Below are 24988 nucleotides of genomic sequence, written 5' to 3' on the forward strand. Positions count from 1 at the left end.
TACTCAGCTCAATAGAGCTCTGACTCTTTGTCAGCCTGGCTACAGTGCTGAAAAGAAACCTGGGGTTGTTCTTATTTTCTTCAATTAGTGATGAGTAGAAAGATGTCCTAGCTTTACGAAGGGCTTTTTTATAGAGCAACAGACTCTTTTTCCAGGCTAAGTGAAGATCTTCTAAATTAGTGAGACGCCATTTCCTCTCCAACTTACGGGTTATCTGCTTTAAGCTACGAGTTTGTGAGTTATACCACGGAGTCAGACACTTCTGATTTAAAGCTCTCTTTTTCAGAGGAGCTACAGCATCCAAAGTTGTCTTCAATGAGGATGTAAAACTATTGACGAGATACTCTATCTCCCTTACAGAGTTTAGGTAGCTACTCTGCACTGTGTTGGTATATGGCATTAGAGAACATAAAGAAGGAATCATATCCTTAAACCTAGTTACAGCGCTTTCTGAAAGACTTCTAGTGTAATGAAACTTATTCCCCACTGCTGGGTAGTCCATCAGAGTAAATGTAAATGTTATTAAGAAATGATCAGACAGAAGGGAGTTATCAGGGAATACTGTTAAGTCTTCTATTTCCATACCATAAGTCAGAACAAGATCTAAGATATGATTAAAGTGGTGGGTGGACTCATTTACTTTTTGAGCAAAGCCAATAGAGTCTAATAATAGATTAAATGCAGTGTTGAGGCTGTCATTCTCAGCATCTGTGTGGATGTTAAAATCGCCCACTATAATTATCTTATCTGAGCTAAGCACTAAGTCAGACAAAAGGTCTGAAAATTCACAGAGAAACTCACAGTAACGACCAGGTGGACGATAGATAATAACAAATAAAACTGGTTTTTGGGACTTCCAATTTGGATGGACAAGACTAAGAGACAAGCTTTCAAATGAATTAAAGCTCTGTCTGGGTTTTGGATTAATTAATAAGCTGGAATGGAAGATTGCTGCTAATCCTCCACCCCGGCCCGTGCTACGAGCATTCTGACAGTTAGTGTGACTCGGGGGTGTTGACTCATTTAAACTAACATATTCATCCTGCTGTAACCAGGTTTCTGTTAGGCAGAATAAATCAATATGTTGATCAATTATTATATCATTTACCAACAGGGACTTAGAAGAGAGAGACCTAATAATCCTAATCCTAATCCTCTCCTTTGTTTCAATTGACATCTCTCGTGTTGGAGCCATGATTCATGTCAGTCCACTTGGTGCAACAGCTCTCCAAGGTGTGATCACTCCTTTTTAGATGCAGACTAATGAGCAGATCTGATTTGATGCATGTGTTAGTTTTGGGGATGAAAATTTACAGGGTGATTCCATTATTTATTCCTCAGAATTGAGTGAGTCCATATTTTTTTCCCTCTGCTTGGTCTAAAAAAGTAACCGTTACTGACTGCCACAATTTTTTTTTCCTGATTTCTTAGTGTTTCTTAAAGCCAGAAAGTTGCCATTTGAAATGGCTTTAGTTTTGTGTCATGTCTGTGATCTTCTTTTTTTTTCTACAAAATTAAACAACTGAATGAACATCCTCAGAGGCTGGTGATTCCATAATTATTGCCATGGTTGTATATATAATCTGTATATTTTGTGTGTCAGCCAGCACCTTTTGTATGTTTGTGTAACATCATTATTATTTCTGCACTGATTGAATTAACATAAGCTCCTGTGTTTTATATTGCCAGCACTAATCCAGTTAAGCATCAAAGACTAAGGTAAACAGCGGACGGCGTCTGGTTGTCACACGTTCTATGTGACTTTAATTTGCTCGACTGCACTCATGACCGTGAAAAGAGACAGACAGGTACACTGTGTCTGAACTCATTTATGGTGAGTCACAAGAAACTTTAAGGTAGTAAATGCATCGTAAAACAAGAGCACCCTAGTAACTTGTGTTTTAATACATCTTAGCAGTTGCGCTAATGATTTTTCTTTTACGCAGGTTTGTCTTTTCTTGCACCAGCTCCAAAATACTGTTCCTTGGATATTAATTTAAACTTTCATTGATTGCAGGAAGTAAATATGGTCATTGTTATTTACATATGGAACTGTGTGTGTGTTACATCATACATACCGGTATAGATTTTTACATGATTTATCATATCTTGATATAAAGTTTGGTTTCTATTACAGATTAAGGGAGTAGCAAGATGGTGCAGGTGTTTTTGGCAACCATTCCGCCCCTGTTCTCAGTTTTACAGTGTTTTTGTTTGGTTGTCAATGTTTCTCCTCTGCTGGTTTTTAATGTCAAGCATTGTGGCCCTTGAAAGCATCTGCTGTTAATAATGTATATATACATTGCCACTGCTCTTTGAGAAGTGAGCAGTCTGCTTTCTCTGTTTCTGTCAGCTGAGAGAGAGAATAGTAGGGATGTGAATCGTACAACAGCTCACGATTCAATTCGATTCCGATTCTTGGGGTGACGATTCAATTCAGAATCGATTTTCGATTCAAAGAGCTCTGAGAAATAATTATATTACTTAAAAATGTTTATGTTTAAGAAAATGCAGCTTTACAAGGTTAATCAAGTGATTCTACATTTAAATTTACTCATCTGCTTTGCTCATTCAGAGTTGGCTGGCAGTTTAGCGAAGCGCTGGTCAGTAGTCGGTAGATACCCTCTTTTAGCTCTGGGTGATGGCGTAGCATGTGGGCTTGCGGACTTAAAGTGTTTCCGAAGTACTTGACTTTCATTTTGCAGATTTTGCACACTGCATAAGTCATGTCAAGCTCCTTCTTACGCAGCAAATAATAAAATCCAAAATGTGCCTAAACATTTGCCTTCAGCAAAGATAGTGCTGGCTGAATTAGCTCTTCGTCCGCCATGCTAAGGTGCAGATCACGAATGTTTGAAGCACGCCGGACCCTCCCCTCACGGGGACGCTGTAGTACGGAAGCCGTTGCCTGATAAACAGTACACGCGACGAGTAAGCAAGAAAATGTTAAAAAACTGCTTTTTAAAAATCGAATCTTGGACATTTTGGATCGATTCAGAATCGTAATAAATAAGAATCGCGATTCGGACGTGAATCGATTTTTTTTTTTTCCGACACCCCTAGAGAATAGGTAGTGTACCGCAGTTAAAATAACTTTTGTTGTCTTGTGAAGACATATACTGCGACTGAATAGCAGGTAGTAAGGCTTTAAAATCCACTCGCTGTCCAGGCTGAACAAATGTTAGGGGGGTTGTTAAGTACACTAAAACACTGTTTTGTGCAAAGCTTAAAGATAGGGGTGTGCCATATAAAACTGGCCATGATAATCCAGTATAAATTTTTACATGATAAAGTGTCATATTGTACTTTTAAAGGGCATACTGTATCTCACTCTAGTCAACACCATCTTTTAAAAACTTATATACAAGATTTTAAATAATTTCTTCCAATTTTTTTACTTGTGCGGGCCCTGATCTAGCTGATAAAAGGTAAAATAAGCTAAAGTGCATCCAAAAATACAAGACAGAATCACAGCCATTTTGATCCGTAATGCTGCGTTTACACATAACGACGACAAGTCACGAATGCCACGAAGTACACATTCTTGGCCGCTGATCACGAATGTGATGATTCGGGGCAGAGGCGTCAGGTGTCCTCAGGAACTGCTGCAACCTGTTACCACACGTTACGATTAATGGCACATGTTGCCGGAGAATTATCAGGAACCATTATGCATGGTCAAGAATAATGTTCCGCGTTGTTACGCGCTATCGCGAGCTATTGCGCGTAACAGCGCATCGTTAAGTTCTGTCACGTTGTGAACGAGGTGAATTGTCTCCACACACACACATATTCATCCAACCGAATTCAGATCGCTCCAGTTTTTCAGAAGAACTTTGTGACTGCATGCGTAGTTGGGCTCTGTGCCATGGAGTGGCGCAGAGAGGAGGAGGAGGACAGCGCCAGATGTGTGGCTTCATGCGGCTCTCGTCTCGTGCATTTTCCCAAACATCAGGCACATGCAGCAGGTGGAACACCTGCAGGAGCGCGCTGAAGAGCACTGAAATTTGACTTTTAGCCGACCTGGTGTCAGCAATCAAACTGAATGCGGTACAGCAGGGTTTAATTGTGCACGCGCTTCTTCCTCCGCCGGACTGGAGGAGGTGCAGAGATGTCTGGCTGCACGCGAGTCTCCTCTGGTTCCTCTGGCTTAGACTCGTTCACCCGCTCATCGGTTACAACAGCAGGTGGAACACCTGCAGGAGCATCCTGAGGAGCTTCTGCAGGAACTGTGGAACTACATTTGGAGCCGAGTTTAATTGTGCGCATGTGACAGAAAACTGATTCGCCGTGGCGCGCAGTGAAATGTGACGCCGCGTTACAAGTCGTGTCAAAACTTGACAGTTTCCGTGTCACTTCGTAATAACGCGTGACAGTTTGGGCTCCAATAACCATCACAGGACCCACTACGAACATTGTCATGTTCTATTAAGGATCAATACTCATCAAGACGGATCAATACGCTCAGTTGCGACCTCCACGACGTGAGACGAAATGAGGGTGGTGTGTGACATTCGTGGATGATTTTTTGACAGGCAAAAACATGCTCCACGAATATCAAGAATATCACGCACCAAAACGCACTATTAAGAAACCTATTCAGATGCGTTGTCACATTAAGAATGTCAGGAATGTGTCACGAATGACAGAAAAATGACATTCGTAACGCGTCTTACTTATGTGTAAACGCACCTTAATCATCAACGTTTGGAACAGATTTTTACCTGTCTGAAAGTCATTTGCCTGCATCCAGTTACCCTAATATCCTGAGAGATGCATCCTGCTGAGTTCTTCTCCTGTGTTTCCACAAGGAACCATGTAGAATTGCTCCTGCTCTGGTTCCAGACGAATCTGTATGCGAATCTGTATCTGTAAGCATAGTCGTTAATGCCTTTCAAAACCTCCAAAGTACATGACGATATGACTGTCAGTAAAGATCCAATTGCCGATGGTCCACAGTAAAGAAACACCGTTAAGCAGATAGGGGCTGGTCCGGTGCCCACATCACAGCTCTCTCTTTAACCCTCTGGGGTCCAAGGGCATTTTTTGGACAGTTCATTCGCCTGGCATAAATGTTTTATTATTGCTGTTAACAGCTCTCCCTACATCCCGCAATCAAATTTTATTTCTCTTTTTTTTTAGGACAACCTGTGCTTTCAGAATATATATGCCATAGTAGTGTTTTATAAGTGTAATAAAGGTTTTCAATCAAAAATAGGCAAGGAAAAAATAAAGTGAAAAATAATTTTCCACACACATTTATTCAAAACACACAGCAAGCTATAATAAACAACTGTTTTGACACTTTATAAAGGTAATTTGAGGTCTTGTGTGAAAGACTGTACACCAAAAAGGTTCAAACAATAAACACAAATGCACATTTTGAACAATATATACAAAATGGTCTATGTGTTTTCTTGTCCATTGATATGGTAAACAGTGCTTTACGTCGAGAAAGCAACAGAGTTATCCAGTAACATTCACATGTAAACTAGTGGAGCAATCCTGATAGTTACACACTCTTTGTTTGAGCACGTGAGATTGTCATCAGAGGCTGTCCATCTGCTTCACTGATCGCTGTGCGTAATGGCGCAGGGCGCATGGAGACCAATAGTATGTACTCATTGGAGCACCCAGTGGGCTATTCAAATGGGCCAATTAGTAACATATCACTTCTGAAAATGAGGTAAATCTGCCCTACGATTGGACTTTGGAAAACCATGTGACGGTGAACCAATTCCTCACTCACATTGTACACATCATCGCACAGCTTTTATGAGGAGTACAAAGATGGCCGATGGCTGGCTCGAACGTCCACGGAGTTAACTTTTCAGCAAAAAAAAGTAAGTTTCTATCTCATATCATTAAAAAGTTATTTATAATTTAGTAAAGCTTGGTCTTAGCCATCGTATACGACGGTGTCGGCACCAGAGGGTTAAGATTGTGACAGGAGTCACTTTCTCTCAGTCTTAGTGGTCACAAACATGGATAAAATCCTTCTTTCTCTTTGATTAAATGTATTCAATAGCTTTCTTAATCATCTTCTTAATCAATCTTTTTGCCCCACTGTATGCATACCGTCATATTGTTCGAGTTGGGCCCATTTTACCAGAGTTATGGCCCTATTTGGTCAGTCCCTGATTGTGCAAGTTCTCCTACTTAGAAAGATGAGAGAGGTCTGTAATTTTCATCATAGGTACACTTCAACTATGAGAGACAAAATTAGAAAAAAAATCCAGGAAATCACTTTGTAGGATTTTTAAAGAATTTATTTGTAAATTATGGTGGAAAATAAGTATTTGGTCACCCACAAACAAGCAAGATTTCTGGCTCTCACAGACCTGTAACTTCTTCTTTAAGAAGCTCTTCTGTCCTCCACTCATTACCTGCATTAATGGCACCTGTTTGAACTCGTTATCTGTATAAAAGACACCTGTCCACAGCCTGAAACAGACTCCAAACTCAACCATGGCCAAGACCAAAGAGCTGTCGAAGGACACCAGGAAGACAATTGTAGACCTGCACCAGGCTGGGACGAGTGAATCTACAATAGATAAGCAGGTTAGTGTGAATAAATCAACTGTGGGAGCAATTGTAAGAAAATGGAAGACATACAAGACCATTGATAATCTCTCTCGATCTGGGGCTCCATGCAAGATCTCATCCCGTGGGGTCAAAATGATCATGAGAACGGTGAACAGAAATCCCAGAACTACATGGAGGGACCTGATGAATGTCCTGCAGAGAGCTGGGACCAAAGTAACAAAGGCTACAATCAGTAACACACTACTTTGAGAGGGACTCAAATCCTGCTGTGCCAGGCGTGTCCCCTGATTAAGCCAGTACGTGTCCAGGCTGTTCTGACATTTGCCAGAGAGCATATGGATGATCCAGAAGAGGATTGGGAGAGTATCATGTGGTCAGATGAAACCAAAATAGAACTTTTTAGTAAAAACTCAACTCGTTATGTTTGGAGGAAGAAGAATGCTGAGTTGCATCCCAAGAACACCATGTGAAGCATGGGGGTGGAAACATCACGCTTGGGGCTGTTTTTCTGCAAAGGGGACAGGACGACTGATCCGTGTTAAGGAAAGAATGAACAGGGCCATGTATTGTGAGATTTTAAGCCAAAACCTCCTTCCATCAGTGAGAGCATTGAAGATGCAACGTGGCTGGGTTTTCCAGCATGATAATGATCTCAAATGCACCGCTCGAGCAATGAAGGCGTGGCTCCGTAAAAAGCATTTCAACGTCCTGGAGTGGCCTAGCCAGTCTCCAGATGTCAACCCCATAGAAAATTTGTGGAGGGAGTTGAAAGTCCCTGTTGCCCAGCGACAGCCCCAAAACATCATTGCTCTAGAGGAGATCTGCATGGAAGAATGGGCCAAAATACCAGCTACATTGTGTGCAAACCTGGTGAAGACTTACAGGAAATGTTTGACCTCTGTCATTGCCAACAAAGGTTATGTTATAAAGTATTGAGTTTTTGTTCTTTTTTTGACCAGATACTTATTTTCCACCATAATTTACAAATAAATTATTTTAAAAATCCTATAATATGATTTCCTGGATTTTTTTTTTCTCATTTTGTCTCAGTTGAAGTATACCTATGATGAAAATTACAGACCTCTCTCATCTTTCTAAGTTGGAGAACTTGTACAATCAGGGGCTGACTAAATACTTTTTTGCCCCACTGTATTACCAACCTATAACAAGGATGTATCAAGTACCAACTGAGCGATTGGGGGAGAAGGGCCTTAGTCAGGGAGGTGACCAAGAACCTGAAGGTCACTCATTCAGATTTCCAGCATTCCTCTGTGGAGAGAGGAGGACCTTCCAGAAGGACAGCCATCTGTGCAGCAATCCACCAATCAGGCCTGTATGGTAGAGTGGCCAAACGGAAGCCACTCCTTTGTAAAAGACACATAGCAGCCTACCTGCAGTTTGTGAAAAAGGCACCTGAAGGACTCTCAGACTGTGAGAATCAAAATTCTCTGGACTGATGAGAAAGATTGAACTCTTTGCTGTGAATGCCAGGCATCATGTTTGGAGGAAACCAGTCACCGCCCCTACAGTGAAGCATGATGGTGGCAGCATCATGCTGGGGGGATGTTTTTCAGTGGCAGGAAGTGGGAGACTAGTCAGGATATATATAAATAAATAAATACTGTGCAGTATAGGCGGTACACGATAGAAATGCTTTACAATTGGCCTAGGGTACAGATTTTGACTCCACCAACCAATTGCGTTAACGTGGGTTTTACGATCCACGAAAACTCTGTGAAACGTCTGTGCTCCTTTTCTGCAGACAGAGTGAAAGGAAGGGAAAGGGGGGTGTTCTGAGCTGAGGTGTGTCTTTCACTGAGACAAGGAGTGTTTCAAGCAGTGTCTTCTGCACTTAGCAGTCAGCTAAACAGGAGTGCTTTTGCGGATATGTCCGCTGAACACCACAAAGCTGTTGTTTATTTAGTTCAGTGGATGCTCCGGGTGGAGGCGATGCCTCGTCTCGACCTGAATGAAACATTTGAGAAAGCTCCACATTAAATAATGCAAGGATTTTTTTTTAACCAGGTTCATAAAGACAAAGTCAGCCAGGGAACGATGGGTTACCCAGACTGACTTCAAATATGAGTAAATTAAGCACTTATTTTTTAATTTATTTTTTGGGGGTTTCTTGTTGCGCTTTGGAAATGAAGAAATGCCTCTGTCCTGAAAACTGTTCATGTATTCAGAGCAGGTGTGCCATCTAGCATTCAAGAGATGAAACTTCAGCCACTGACCCAACAATAAATAAATTTATTTGATTCTTTCACCGAAACATCAAATCTAGGCTTGCATCTTAGATGTACCTTCTGGCAAATTGTAGCTGTAGTTTTGAGATCTGCACAATAAATGTATCCCTTTTTGTCATTTGGTTGTTTTTTTTTTGTTTTTTATTTTTATCAATTTAGCTTTACTAAGGGACTGTATAACCCATTCAGAAATACTTCCATTATAACTTTTACACTTAAGTTTATATCACTATTTATACCGTTACTGAGAAGGGATTCAGTTTATACCGCGATATGAATTTTAGTCATATCGCCCAGTCCTAATACGCACACAGCTGAAAATAATTTGGAGAACACAGGGTTTCTCTAATTATTTTGAGCAGAATCTATCTACACTGCTCAAATAATTAGAAGGAACACAGCAGATGACTTTTTCACTCACACAAACCAGACACCCACACCGGATCAACTCAGAGTGTTGCTATAGGAAGTGATTTTACTGCTTATTTCCTGTCCATGTTCTCTGCAGTTAGTTCGTGTACTTGTACAGAGGAACACACTGTAGCACAGTGATTTCAGACAGAGCTAATTGTATATTGTATTACGAAATTACGAGGAATGCTGCAACACCCACAACACGAGGAAATATTCATGTAAAAGTGTAAGTTGGAATGTGTTTCATTCATAAAACTTGTTCAGGATTATTGTCAGAAGTTATACAAAGTGTAGTTTGTTCTTGAAAAGTTACGGTCTGTATGTATTTAAAGTAAATGGAAAGGGCTGGACATGGCCATGAGACTATCAAATCAAATATACTTTATTGTACCCACAGGGTAATTGCTCCTGGGGACCAAGTATGACAGCTGTCGGTCTGCCTGTAAAATGTTTGTACACTGAGTGGTTTGAGTTTTATCATTCATGACTACATTTATAAGTGTTCAGCTGACAACCTGACTTATTAACTGAAGCTTGTGCTTTAACCCTATTAAAGGATACTGGAAGATAATTAGAAATTCAGTCAAGCTGTGATGCTTTTTACATCTTTTACCAAGTGAAATATCCCTCAAGTATGTTGACAATCAGGGCTTGTTTATATATATTTTTTTATCTATTATTATTTTTTTTTTAAAGACTTCATGTTAAGAGCCACATGTTATTAAACAAAAAACCTTCACCTCAGTCGGCTGGTAGTTTTTGCTAATCATCAGTTCTCATCTTTGTATCTACCTGCAGTGTTCAGGAAGTGGTTAGCCTTGATGGAGAATTGTTGAAAGATGCCTGTAACAACTTGTGAGATGAATGGAAAGACCCCCGTACACACTTATTTTAGATCAAATTAACTACAACCCCTGGCAAAAATTATGGAATCACTGGCCTCGGATGATGTTCATTCAGTTGTTTAATTTTGTAGAAAAAAAAGCAGATCACAGACATGACACAAAGCTAAAGTCATTTCAAATGGCAACTTTCTGGCTTTAAGAAACACTATAAGAAATCAAGAAAAAAAAGATTGTGACAGTCAGTAACGGTTACTTTTTTAGACCAAGCAGAGGAAAAAAATATGGAATCACTCAATTCTGAGGAATAAATTATGGAATCACCCTGTAAATTTTCATCCCCCAAACTAACACCTGCATCAAATCAGATCTGCTTGTTGACATTGACCCTATGCCATGACATTGACCCTATGTGTCTTTTTGCAAGGAATGTTTTCACAGTTTTTGCTCTGCTCGTTGACATTGACCCTATGTGTCTTTTTGCAAGGAATGTTTTCACAGTTTTTGCTCTATGGCAAGATGCATTATCATCTTGAAAAATGATTTAATCATCCCCAAACATCCTTTCAATTGTCCAAAATATCAACGTAAACTTGTGCATTTATTGATGATGTAATGACAGCCATCTCCCCAGTGCCTTTACCTGACATGCAGCCCCATATCATCAATGACTGTGGAAATTTACATGTTCTCTTCAGGCAGTCATCTTTATAAATCTCATTGGAACTGCACCAAACAAAAGTTCCAGCATCATCACCTTGCCCAATGCAGATTCGAGATTCATCACTGAATATGACTTTCATCCAGTCATTCACAGTCCACGATTGCTTTTCCTTAGCCCATTGTAACCTTGTTGTTTTCTGTTTAGGTGTTAATGATGGCTTTTGTTTAGCTTTTCTGTATGTAAATCCCATTTCCTTTAGGCGGTTTCTTACAGTTCGGTCACAGACGACTCCAGTTTCCTCCCATTCGTTCCTCATTTGTTTTGTTGTGCATTTTTGGATTTTTGAGACATATTGCTTTAAATTTTCTGTCTTGACGCTTTGATGTCTTCCTTGGTCTACCAGTATGTTTGCCTTTAACAACCTTCCCATGTTGTTTGTATTTGGTCCAGAGTTTAGACACAGCTGACTGTGAACAACCAACATCTTTTGCAACATTGCGTGTTGATTTACCCTCTTTTAAGAGTTTGATAATCCTCTCCTTTCTTTCAATTGACATCTCTCGTGTTGGCGCCATGATTCATGTCAGTCCACTTGGTGCAACAGCTCTCCAAGGTGTGATCACTCCTTTTTAGATGCAGACTAACGAGCAGATCTGATATGATGCAGGTGTTAGGATGAAAATTTACAGGGTGATACCATAATTTTTTCCTCAGAATTGAGTGAGTCCATATTTTTTTCCTCTGCTTGGTCTAAAAAAGTAACCGTTACTGACTGCCACAATCTTTTTTTCTTGATTTCTTTTAGTGTTTCTTAAAGCCAGAAAGTTGCCATTTGAAATGACTTTAGTTTTGTGTCATGTCTGTGATCTGCTTTTTCCTACAAAATTAAACAACTGAATGAACATCCTCCGAGGCTGGTGATTCCATAATTTTTGCCAGGGGTTGTAGCCTGTGGTCACACAGTTTATACTCTTTCCACTTAAACATGAAAGGTGTCATATTGATGATGTTTGTGCCATTAAGAAAACAAAAACAAAACAACAATGCCCTTTTCTTATTGCCCCTTCACACATAACACGAAGTTGATTGTACGAAGCAGGAACCGGCCGAAAAACCGCAAACAAAAACGAAATGGCGAATGTGAAACATTTTCAATTTATTTTCATTTATATAGCGCCAGATCACAACAAAGTTGCCTCAAGGTGCTTCAGACAAGTAAGGTCTAACCTTACCAACCCCACATTCCACCTGTTGTCAGGAGGGACACATGGTAGGATACTGTGGCGACTGTTTTGTGCACACTTGACCACCCACACACACACACACACACTGCAATTTCTAATATTGAATCCCTCTTATTGAGCAGACAATACAAGTATGATCCTTCTGTTCCTCTGTATATGACCCATGGTCATAGACATACAGTCGTGAAATGACATGAATGAAGCAGTGTACTCTTATGTCCACATCTACTGGTGTCGTGTATCCAGCGAGCGGCGCGCCGAAGGACACAATGTCATGTGTACCATAGCTGACATGGGTGACGTGACCGTCAGATCGCCAGCTGAGTATACACATGATCAACAGTTTGTTTTACATGGGACAGCCAATATCACGAGTACAAGCGGCCGAGATGAGTTTCCTTCGCAGGGTGGCTGGGCACTTCCTTAGAGATAGGGTGAGGAGCTCTGTCACTCGGGAGGAGCTCGGAGTCGAGCCGCTGCTCCTCTACGTCGAAAGGAGCCAGCTGAGGTGGCTCGGGCATCTTTTCCGGATGCCCCCTGGACGCCACGCTGAAGAGGTGTTCCGGGCGCGTCCTATCGGGAGGAGGCCCCGGGGAAGACCCAGATCACGCTGGAGGGACTACGTCTCTCAGCTGGCTTGGGAACACCTCGGGGTTCCCCCGGAGGAGCTGGGGGAGGTGTGTGTGGATCGGGAGGTCTGGGGGGCTTTGCTTGAGCTGCTGCCCCCGTGACCCGACGTAGAATAAGCGGAACAAAATGGATGGATGGATGGATGGGACAGCCTAATGTTGTGCACGCTGACGCAGTCACTTCTGCCCATTGCAATGGAGTGGCCTACCTGCTGTTAGTTCGTGTCAGTGAGCATGTGTTTTTATACATTTCCACGTAAGGACAGCATGCCCATGCATGTGCCTCATGGTGGAGTGTTGTCAGGTCAAATCCTTCATGGAACGGTATGTGTTCGCCAGCTGTGACTCGCGAGCCCACAGATCCTAACAACAGTGGCTGGTGTGGACACCAGCTATTGTAGTATGTATTTAATTGCCCTGTTCTCTGTGTTTTTAATTTAAAACATCGTGCACTGAGCCTCTGTCAGCTGGAACTGACAAGAGCATGAGAGCCCCCCTACATATGTGCATTGCGTGTAGTGTTGTTTGTGTTGTTGAATATGTCCTCCAGCTGAGTTGCAGTGGTCAGCTGTTCTGGCTAGACAATACAGCCATCCAGATGCGCTGCACTGGCCAGCGATCGCATTCCAGCCTCCTTAGTGGCACCAAATCATTTAAAGTGCAATTCTTTTGGCTACTCATTGTTCTGCCAAAAGTCACCATGGTGGATCCTGCATGGATCCACATGTTAATTTGGAACATGTTTTATTCCAGATGCCCTTACTGATGCAGTTCCAGGTATACATGTCGATCACAGCCACAGATACCGATGATTCCTTCGGAGTAGTCCAGTTATCTTTTGGCTTCCCTCACTAGTCTCCTTGCATGATCACTCAGCTTTTGAGAATGGCCTCGTCCATACAGATTTACCATGCAGTACCATACTGTTTGTATTTCTTAATGATTAATATCAACATGATATTTACACATTTAATGACACCCGGTTACGCCAATCGGAGGTCACTAAAATTAACATTAAATCGGTGTGTAACTTTGCAAAAACAATGTCGGACTCTGTAGTTTTCTCTGGGCCCCTCCCCAATCGGACCGGGAGTGACATGTTTAGCCGCATGTTCTCCTTGAATTGCTGTCTGTCTGAGTGGTGTCCAAAAAATGAGGTGGACTTCATAGATAATTGGCAAAGCTTCTGGGGAAAACCTGGTCTTGTTAGGAGAGACGGCATCCATCCCACTTTGGATGGAGCAGCTCTCATTTCTAGAAATCTGGCCAATTTTCTTAAATCCTCCAAACCGTGACTATCCAGGGTTGGGACCAGGAAGCAGAGTTGTAGTCTTACACACCTCTCTGCAGCTTCTCTCCCCCTGCCATCCCCTCATTACCCCATCCCCGTAGAGACGGTGCCTGCTCCCAGACTACCAATAACCAGCAAAAATCTATTTAAGCATAAAATTCAAAAAGAAAAAATAATATAGCACCTTCAACTGCACCACAGACTAAAACAGTTAAATGTGGTCTGTTAAACATTAGGTCTCTCTCTTCTAAGTCCCTGTTAGTAAATGATATAATAATTGATCAACATATTGATTTATTCTTCCTTACAGAAACCTGGTTACAGCAGGATGAATATGTTAGTTTAAATGAGTCAACACCCCCGAGTCACACTAACTGTCAGAATGCTCGTAGCACGGGCCGGGGCGGAGGATTAGCAGCAATCTCCATTCCAGCTTATTAATTAATCAAAAACCCAGACAGAGCTTTAATTCATTTGAAAGCTTGTCTCTTAGTCTTGTCCATCCAAATTGGAAGTCCCAAAAACCAGTTTTATTTGTTATTATCTATCGTCCACCTGGTCGTTACTGTGAGTTTCTCTGTGAATTTTCAGACCTTTTGTCTGACTTAGTGCTTAGCTCAGATAAGATAATTATAGGGGCGATTTTAACATCCACACAGATGCTGAGAATGACAGCCTCAACACTGCATTTAATCTATTATTAGACTCTATTGGCTTTGCTCAAAAAGTAAATGAGTCCACCCACCACTTTAATCATATGTTAGATCTTGTTCTGACTTATGGTATGGAAATAGAAGAATTAACAGTATTCCCTGAAAACTCCCTTCTGTCTGATCATTTCTTAATAACATTTACATTTACTCTGATGGACTACCCAGCAGTGGGGAATAAGTTTCATTACACTAGAAGTCTTTCAGAAAGCGCTGTAACTAGGTTTACGGATATGATTCCTTCTTTATGTTCTCTAATGCATATACCAACACAGTGCAGAGTAGCTACCTAAACTCTGTAAGGGAGATAGAGTATCTCGTCAATAGTTTTACATCCTCATTGAAGACAACTTTGGATGCTGTAGCTCCTCTGAAAAAGAGAGCTTTAAATCAGAAGTGTCCTGACTCTGTGGTATAACTCACAAACTCGTAGCTTAAAGCAGATAACCCGTAAGTTGGAGAGGAAATGGCGTCTCACTAATTTAGAAGATCTTCACTTAGCCTGGAAAAAGAGTCTGTTGCTCTATAAAAAAGCCCTCCGTAAGCTAGGACATCTTTCTACTCATCACTAATTGAAGAAAATAAGAACAACCCCAGGTTTCTTTTCAGCACTGTAGCCAGGCTGACAAAGAGTCAGAGCTCTATTGAGCTGAGTATTCCATTAACTTTAACTAGTAATGACTTCATGACTTTCTTTGCTAACAAAATTTTAACTATTAGAGAAAAAATTACTCATACCATCCCAAAGACGTATCGTTATCTTTGGCTGCTTCAGTGATGCCGGTATTTGGTTAGACTCTTTCTCTCCGATTGTTCTGTCTGAGTTATTTTCATTAGTTACTTCATCCAAACCATCAACATGTTTATTAGACCCCATTCCTACCAGGCTGCTCAAGGAAGCCCCTACCATTATTTAATGCTTCGATCTTAAATATGATCAATCTATCTTTGTTAGTTGGCTATGTACCACAGGCTTTTAAGGTGGCAGTAATTAAACCATTACTTAAAAAGCCATCACTTGACCCAGCTATCTTAGCTAATTATAGGCCAATCTCCAACCTTCCTTTTCTCTCAAAAATTCTTGAAAGGGTAGTTGTAAAACAGCTAACTGATCATCTGCAGAGGAATGGTCTATTTGAAGAGTTTCAGTCAGGTTTTAGAATTCATCATAGTACAGAAACAGCATAGTGAAGGTTACAAATGATCTTCTTATGGCCTCGGACAGTGGACTCATCTCTGTGCTTGTTCTGTTAGACCTCAGTGCTGCTTTTGATACTGTTGACCATAAACTTTTATTACAGAGATTAGAGCATGCCATAGGTATTAAAGGCACTGCGCTGCGGTGGTTTGAATCATATTTGTCTAATAGATTACAATTTGTTCATGTAAATGGGGAATCTTCTTCACAGACTAAAGTTAATTATGGAGTTCCACAAGGTTCTGTGCTAGGACCAATTTTATTCACTTTATACATGCTTCCCTTAGGCAGTATTATTAGACGGTATTGCTTAAATTTTCATTGTTACGCAGATGATACCCAGCTTATCTATCCATGAAGCCAAGAGGACACACACCAATTAGCTAACTGCAGGATTGTCTTACAGACATAAAGACATGGATGACCTCTAATTTCCTGCTTTTAAACTCAGATAAACTGAAGTTATTGTACTTGGCCCCACAAATCTTAGAAACATGGTGTCTAACCAGATCCTTAACTCTGGATGGCATTACCCTGACCTCTAGTAATACTGTGAGAAATCTTGGAGTCATTTTTGAATCAGGTTATGTCATTCAAAGCGCATATTAAACCAAATATGTAGGACTGCTTTTTGCATTTACGCAATATCTCTAAAATCAGAAAGGTCTTGTCTCAGAGTGATGCTGAAAAACTAATTCATGCATTTATTTCCTCTAGGCTGGACTATTGTAATTCATTATTATCAGGTTTGTCCTAAAAGTTCTCTAAAAAGCCTTCAGTTAATTCAAAATGCTGCAGCTAGAGTACTGACGGGGACTAGAATGAGAGAGCATATCTCACCCCATATTGGCCTCTCTTCATTGGCTTCCTGTTAATTCTAGAATAGAATTTAAAATTCTTCCTTCTTACTTATAAGGTTTGAATAATCAGGTCCCATCTTATCTTAGGGACCTCGTAGTACCATATCACCCCAATAGAGCGCTTCGCTCTCAGACTGCAGGCTTACTTGTAGTTCCTAGGGTTGTAAGAGTAGAATGGGAGGCAGAGCCTTCAGCTTTCAGGCTCCTCTCCTGTGGAACCAGCTCCCGATTCAGATCAGGGAGACAGACACCCTCTCTACTTTTAAGATTAGGCTTAAAACTTTCCTTTTTGCTAAAGCTTATAGTTAGGGCTGGATCAGGTGACCCTGAACCATCCCTTAGTTATGCTGCTATAGATGTAGACTGCTGGGGGGTTCCCATGATGCACTGTTTCTTTCTCTTTTTGCTCTGTATGCACCACTCTGCATTTAATCATTAATGATCGATCTTTGCTCCCCTCCCCAGCATGTCTTTTTCCTGGTTCTCTCCCTCAGCCCCAACCAGTCCCAGCAGAAGACTGCCCCTCCCTGAGCCTGGTTCTGCTGGAGGTTTCTTCCTGTTAAAAGGGAGTGCTTGCTCACAGGGGGGGTCGTTTTGACCGTTGGGGTTTTACATAATTATTGTATGGCCTTGCCTTACAATATAAAGCGCCTTGGGGCAACTGTTTGTTGTGATTTGGCGCTATATAAAAAAATTGATTGATTGATTGATTTACTGTAAATCCAATAAAATGTGCCAGTAACCATCACGTACTGTATAATCTAGAGTGTCAGTCATGGCTTTTTTACTAGTTTGGAGGTCCTCCCATTTAAAGTTTGGTGCAGCTGATATGTCTAAAAAAAAAAAATCAGCATTCGTTAATAATAATAATAATGTATCCCCAGATTCAAAGTACTAAACAAATTAAGCTCTAAGAATAGAAAAATAAGTGCAAATAATAAACGCATATGACAGCATTTCACAAAAATTGCAAATCGAGCAGTTGGTAATATAGAAAAAAGGTACAAGTTATACACCAGGTAAAATAAGTATTGTACACTCAACAAAAATATAAACGCAACACTTTTGGTTTTGCTCCCATTTTGTATGAGATGAACTCAAAGATCTAAATCTTTTTCCACATACACAATATCACCATTTCTCTCAAATATTGTTCACAAACCAGTCTAAATCTGTGATAGTGAGCACTTCTCCTTTGCTGAGATAATCCATCCCACCTCACAGGTGTGCCATACCAAGATGCTGATTAGACACCATGATTAGTGCACAGGTGTGCCTTAGACTGCCACATAAAAGGCCACTCTGAAAGGTGCAGTTTTATCACACAGCACAATGCCACAGATGTCGCAAGATTTGAGGGAGCGTGCAATTGGCATGCTGACAGCAGGAATGTCAACCAGAGCTGTTGCTCGTGTATTGAATGTTCATGTCTCTACCATAAGCCGTCTCCAAAGTCGTTTCAGAGAATTTGGCAGTACATCCAACCAGCCTCACAACCGCAGACCATGTGTAACCACACCAGCCCAGAACCTCCACATCCAGCATGTTCACCTCCAAGATCGTCTGAGACCAGCCACTCGGACAGCTGCTGAAACAATCGGTTTGCATAACCAAAGAATTTCTGCACAAACTGTCAGAAACCATCCCAGGGAAGCTCATCTGCATGCTCGTCGTCCTCATCGGGGTCTCGACCTGACTCCAGTTCGTTGTCGTAACCGACTTGAGTGGGCAAATGCTCACATTCACTGGCGTTTGGCACATTGGAGAGGTGTTCTCTTCACGGATGATGCGAAGGAGATGTGTTGCACTGCATGAGGCAAATGATGGTCACACCAGATACTGACTGGTATCCCCCCCCAATAAAACAAAACTGCACCTTTCAGAGTGGCCTTTTATTGTGGGCAGTCTAAGGCACACCTGTGCACTAATCATGGTGTCTAATCAGCATCTTGATATGGCACACCTGTGAGGTGGGATGGATTATCTCAGCAAAGGAGAAGTGCTCACTATCACAGATTTAGACTGGTTTGTGAACAATATTTGAGGGAAATGGTGATATTGTGTATGTGGAAAAAGTTTTAGATCTTTGAGTTCATCTCATACAAATGGGAGCAAAACCAAAAGTGTTGCGTTTATTTTTTTGTTGAGTATACATGTTACCATTTTTCGCAGTAAATAATTTCTGAAGGTGTATTGACATGTAATTTTCGTCGTATCTCGGTGCGGGTCTCCGGCGAGGGCGGTCGCATCTCCTCCTCTCTCCTCTACCTCTGCTCCAACTTTCAAGTCCCCTACTTCACCAGACTGTGAATTCTTCAAGCTACGTATATTGAATTAAGCATGGAATTTATCAGCTGGTCTCTGAATGCTATTGACACCATTTTTTCAACAAGGAAATCAGGGCCTGGGGACCCTGCGTGCCCAGATGGAACCTACCCTGCGTGCTATGTTCTTGACTCCCTCACTTGTCATGATTAATGAGTTTGGCAAAGCGATCCATTCTCAGACCGCGTTAACCCTTGAACTCAGTCGCAAATTGGATAACATTTCGGAGCAAATGCATGCCGTGCAAAGGAAGATGTTGGAGACCAGGGGATATTCATAATTGGATCTGGTTGTTCAAGTGAGCTGTAAAGGTGTTTTTCACTGCTCAACCATAAACATGGCAGGCTTATCAGCCTCTGAAGGACAAAATGCCCCGTTGTTTTCCTCCAGAAGAATTTCTATGGCCTTGGTGAACATTCGGCTGCTTTCTTCTTCTCCAACTCCAGCACACAGACAGAAACTGACTCATTTGATTCACACATGGACAGAGACCGAAAGCATACTCCCACCTTCCGCTTACCGCCTCCTGTCCTCATCCCACACCCATCCCGGCCCCGCTCACACCACTCCCTTCCCCCTCCGGGGTGCTGCACAGTTTTAGCTGCTGTCGGCCCCCCATCCCCCCCCAAGATGGCGGCGGCGCGACTACATGTTGCTGCTGCTCCCCCACACTCACATTGCCTCAATTCGGAAAACGGACTGTTTCAATTTAGAGCACATAAACAATGTCATATGTATATGTGTTGTCTTAATTATGATATGTGCCATTATTATGGTAACAAGTAATAATTATGGATTAATTGCTGTATCTTGTCTGTGGTAATTTGAGTGCGGACGTAATCTCGTTGTTGCACTCGTGTAATGACAATGACAATAAATCTCATCATCCATCCATCCATCCATCCATCCATCCATCCATCCATCCATCCATCCATCCATCCATCCCATCCATCATCCCAAGTAATCCACATATACAAATACAACCCCAATTCCAATGAAGTTGGGATGTTGTATAAAATGTAAATTAAAACAGAATATAAAGATTTGCAAGTCCTCTTCAACCTATATTCAATTGAATACACCACAAGACAAAATATTTAATGTTCAAACTGATAGACTTTATTGTTTTTGTGCAAATATTTGCTCATTTTTAAATAGATGCGTGCACCACGTTTCAAAAAAGTTGAGATTTTGTAATGAAAGAACGTGCGGGCAAATTCGCCAAGTCGGTTCCGTGACGCCGCCGCAAATCCGTCTGCGCCGCGACAGGAAAAACACCTCCATGTTGAAAACCATTTGTAAAATTCATGTGGCTTTTGATGGCTTTCAACAAGTGAGTATCTGAGAAATTGTTTAACAGCTGGGCATGTTCCAACTTGTCCGTTAAGGTTTCCAATTTAGGTGTTTTTCCTGTCGCGACCCCCGCGGTCAGGTCCGGCCCGACATGCGAATCTGCCTGCACGTTCTTTCATTAAAAATCCTTTAACAGTGGAATGTCCGCATAAACTCCTCATGCCGACCTCTTCTGAAACTTCTCTGTTCTCTGACGACGACCTGAATGATCAGAGCCTGAAATGTGGAAGTTTTCAGCTTGAAACAGCGAGACGCCGCCGCCTCGGATCACAGCTCGCTGTCAGGCGCCATGGGCCGTCCTTAAAGCGACACTAACAGACCAAAATCTCTCATCAGCCGTTAAAATTGTCAAGGATAACCAGCTGAATTTATCGAATGGTGTCCACTCAGTTGTGCCTTACAGTTTTTGAAAAAATTTTTATCAAACAAAGCAGCAGTCTCTGAGCCATTCCTAAACAATGAAAAAAACGACGAGAGGGTGGGCCACTCCTCACTCAAAGACTGTCCACAGGCGAATGACGTAACCGACAGGCGTGAAAAAACTCTTGCATGCCCACGAGGGTTCTAGCATGTCTGATGTAATCACACGTGATTCAAATCCATATGGTTTTTGAAAAAAATAATAAGGTCGGATACTTTTCTAATAGACCTCGTATATTCCAGAAAATATGGATTCCTTTCTGAAAAATTGTATTTTTTTATTTCAGGATGTGAAAATGTGTTTGACCAATGTTAATAAACATCAACAAAGAATATTGTGATTATACAAATTGGTTTATTTGCATTTATTTCTGAACATTTTTTCAAATTCTGTTCTGTCCCAATCTGTCTGACCATGATTGTTGCATCCTAACCTGTAATAAATATTGTCAACTATTTCCGTTTTGGGATTCATTTGCATCTCCAATGATCTTGCACAAATGTACTTGCTTACATAATAGACTGAGCTTCTGCTCACTGCCCTGTGATTGTTTATCAGTGTACACGTTGCAGTCGTACATGGCACTCGTGTTCATTTTAAAAAGTCAGTGCATTTTAAAGTGCGACTGATTTGAAGTGAAAGATTTACTGATGCTGCATAAAACTGCTTCCACATTTGACTTACTAGTTTATTTATTAAGCTTACAGCTTATAAAGGTGTTTGGCTGATATGTTTATGAACAGTCGGTAAGTTTCTCCCTCTCTGTCCTCACAGGAAGTTTACTCCTGCTGACAGGATGACAACAAAAATGTTGGGAGGAGGCCATGGTAGGAGGTGCAGTCCTTGCTAGATTCCCATCTTCCTCAGTTTTACTCCTCCGCCATCTCTGTTGACCTCCCCGCCGACTGGTGCCATGGCCAACCACCTGGAATTAATGCAGGAGCTGCAGCAGCTGGACAAGGTGCCCAGTCTGGAGAGGCTGCGGGCAGCTCAGAAGCGCCGTACACAGCAGTTGAAGAGATGGGCGGTATATGAGAAGGAGATGCAGAACAAAAAGAGAAAGGCCGATAAGAAAGGACGTTTTATAAACCTCCAACATTCAGAGCACAAGAAGCATGTTTCATTTTCTGCCAGCGTGGCCCTTCTGGAGGCTTCAACCAGGAATGATCCAGATGAAGGTATTTGCAATAAAAAGCATTTATATGCACAAGTTAGACAACAGAACAACACATTTATAGGTGTGTAACACGAATGACAACTTCATGTACAAGTACGCTAAATTTTATTGTCGGAGAACCTCTGGGTTACACTTATAAACTCAGTCACATCCAGCTCAAAAGTCAGTGACACCACCTTTGAATAATTATGCTCACATCAGCATCACCTCAGTACTTGAGGTAGATATAAAAATGCCATGGTCAGTAAAACAATTAACTTTACTGGCACACTTAAACTGACAGTGGAACACACTCCATTCTGACAGAATTTGTTCTGCTTGGAGACTGTTTTATCATTGGAACTCGTCATGCTGAAATGAGACTCTGCCAGTCTGGTAATTAAAATTTCTCCTGATGGAGCTCCTGTGTTTGAAGATAATTGTTTTGCAGGCAGCAGAAGAAGTCCCATGATGCTGTTGTAGCGTGATCGGTGTCAGTGATGCAGAACAGATAACAAGCTAGTATCTTTTAGATATGGAGTCTGATTTGACTCAACTTCAGCTTCTGGTTAGATTAGCTTATTTCAATAACAGGGCTGTAATTATACAAAAGATACAAAGATAGCAAAGCAGCCACATGTTAACATTTGGAAATTTTGTTCCTCCCATTTTATTTATATATTAATATTGCATAACCATACACTAGCATGGACATGCATTCACTCTGAGTACTTGGTATTTGACCTGTATTTACATTTGTTTTTGAGAAGAGCTGAATAATTTGAAAAAAAACAAAACAAAAAACTTTTGTTACAGCAGACATACACTTGGGGACATACTGATTGGGCATTTTCCAGATGTGAAGCTAAGATATCAGGCAGCCTAGCTTCAAGTTCAGTTGTAGTTGAGGAGTTGATGCGTTGCCGCAGTGGTAAATAAGGTTGTTGTTCCACTAAACACGGCAGCAAAACTGTAAACCTAATAATTGAGTGATCAGAGACCACTCAAGAAGCATGATGTCAATATTTGTGACAGCAAATGCATGTGCGAGAACCAAATCCAGGGTATTTCCACTAATGTGTGTCGAGTCCTAAATGCATTGCTGAAATCCTAATGTATCCACAATTTGCATAAATGATTTGCAGAGGGGATCAGAAGGCTTACTTATCTGAATGTTAAAGTCACCAATAATCAGAAATGTTTTCTGCACTAGTTGACAAGTTACAGATGAACACACCAAATTCATCTCAGAATTGAGGGTATGGGCCAGGAGGCCTATACAGTGACAAAGTAATATGGCTGATTTTTATTCTTCGGACCTTGGCAATATGTAGCATCATGGGTAAAGCGGAGAATTAGATGTTCAAACCAGTTATATTTGTGACCCCCAACAGCTAATAAACTAAACCTAGATTTATAAATAAGAGCAACACCCCTGCCTTGCTTGGCAATATGACGGACGTGACTAAATGTGTATGCCGGTGGGCAGGCCTCATTTAAGGGGAGGATAGCTGTAGGTTTAAGCCAGGTTTCACATAACCCAATCCTATCCAAGTGATGAACCATAATTAGATCATTAATCTACAATGATTTTGAGGAAAGTGATCTTATGTTAATGAGACCCAGAATAAGAACCTCAGTGGGGCTGACAGTTGGACTGTTTGGAATTAGGGGTGGTTCCAGAGTACCATATATAGATGGAAGTAGGTTTTGGTTTGAGACATTCCATGCGGGTTGCAGCAGACACAAAGTAATTGATATTGCTGGAACAGCCAACGGGCCATCCGCAATTTCAGCGTCATCCAGTGTAGTAATGTGTATTAAGTTTGCAAAGCATATCTACCTATGATTTTTATGGACACGTTTGCAGAAACAAGTCACAGTCTCAACTTGATGAATTTCCCTTCCTGGCACATAAACTGTACCATCACCATAATGGATGTAATGGTTTTTTTTATTTATATCTTTATGCCTCCAAATGGGAGCACCATTAGATGTATCATTTATTTATTTATTGGAGACACTTTGCTTTACAGATATTCAGGCCTCGCAACGGGGAACCATAACATGTAACATTTATTGAATAAAATAATTTATTACTGAATCGCCCACAAACAGGGAACCATTAATATGTAGCAGTTTATAGTGAATAAGTAATTGAACTCCCATATTGAATTAGATTGGACTAGGCCCAATATAATGGGTCACCAAATAATTAATTTAGGGTTTAATACTTATGATTTAATTATTACTCGGGCACCATCTATTATTTTTATAGCATAGGTACTATAATTTAAACATTAATTTATTAGTCTCAAATGAATTAATCCGTCTCGATTTAATTTAATCACTCTGATCTGAAGTCTGAATTCTGCGATGCAGTTGACCAAGAGTTTCCTTCTGTACACAAAATAAGCCACAGCAGAAATATTTACAATTTATTTACAGTTTATACACAAATGAACATTTTACTGGCATTTATGGAAAGTGATGAAAAATAAGTTCATTCATGGAAACAATTTTCTTGCTCACTCATGAGACATTGGAAGAAAGAGATAAAGTTTAAAACTTTAAGTAATAAATCTGATTGGAATTTAGTTATGAATTTTGAAGCCAATTATGAAGAAAAATATTAAACAAGCATGAATATGTTTAAAAAGGGACCAAAGGATTAAAATTAGCCACTTTGTATCCATAGACACAAACCCTTTTTCTGAAACTGTCGACTGGGTCACTTAGCTGCTGTTGAAGAGTTGTTTGGACGGTCCGATCTGTCCGTCATGGATGTCCATGCTCCGGGCAGCGTGAGCTCCCTGAATGATCCCAAGGCTTGAATCGGCTGGCTTTGCTGACGGTTAACTGCTGGTTTCAGCTCCGTTGTCAGCTTGCAGGAACCCAGAGGTAGAAGGTGTTTGTTGAAAATGCTGACTGGTAGCTTTTAAAAAAAGTTGTTAGAGTCAAATTAAAGTCTTTGTGAATTTAGAAAAAAGTAAAAATTTAAGAGCGTTGAAAATTATATAAAAAGGAAAAGTTGCTTTTCTGTAGATTTGCTCTTAATTTGAAAAGCTCAGCTTGGAAGTTCTCTTAAA

General features: G+C 40.9%; 1 long non-coding RNA gene across 1 annotated transcript in view; it reads left to right on the forward strand.

Annotated features, from left to right (window-relative positions):
* Positions 1 to 21905, forward strand: part of LOC117506596 — a 112781-nt gene extending 90876 nt beyond the window's left edge. The window contains exon 2 of the long non-coding RNA XR_004559511.1: positions 21518 to 21905. This is a non-coding gene — a long non-coding RNA (uncharacterized LOC117506596). The remainder of the gene's footprint in view (positions 1 to 21517) is intronic.
* The last annotated feature ends 3083 nt before the right edge of the window (positions 21906 to 24988 follow it).

Source organism: Thalassophryne amazonica, chromosome 3, assembly GCF_902500255.1.
Source record: "Thalassophryne amazonica chromosome 3, fThaAma1.1, whole genome shotgun sequence".
NCBI classification, from domain to species: Eukaryota; Metazoa; Chordata; class Actinopteri; order Batrachoidiformes; family Batrachoididae; genus Thalassophryne; species Thalassophryne amazonica.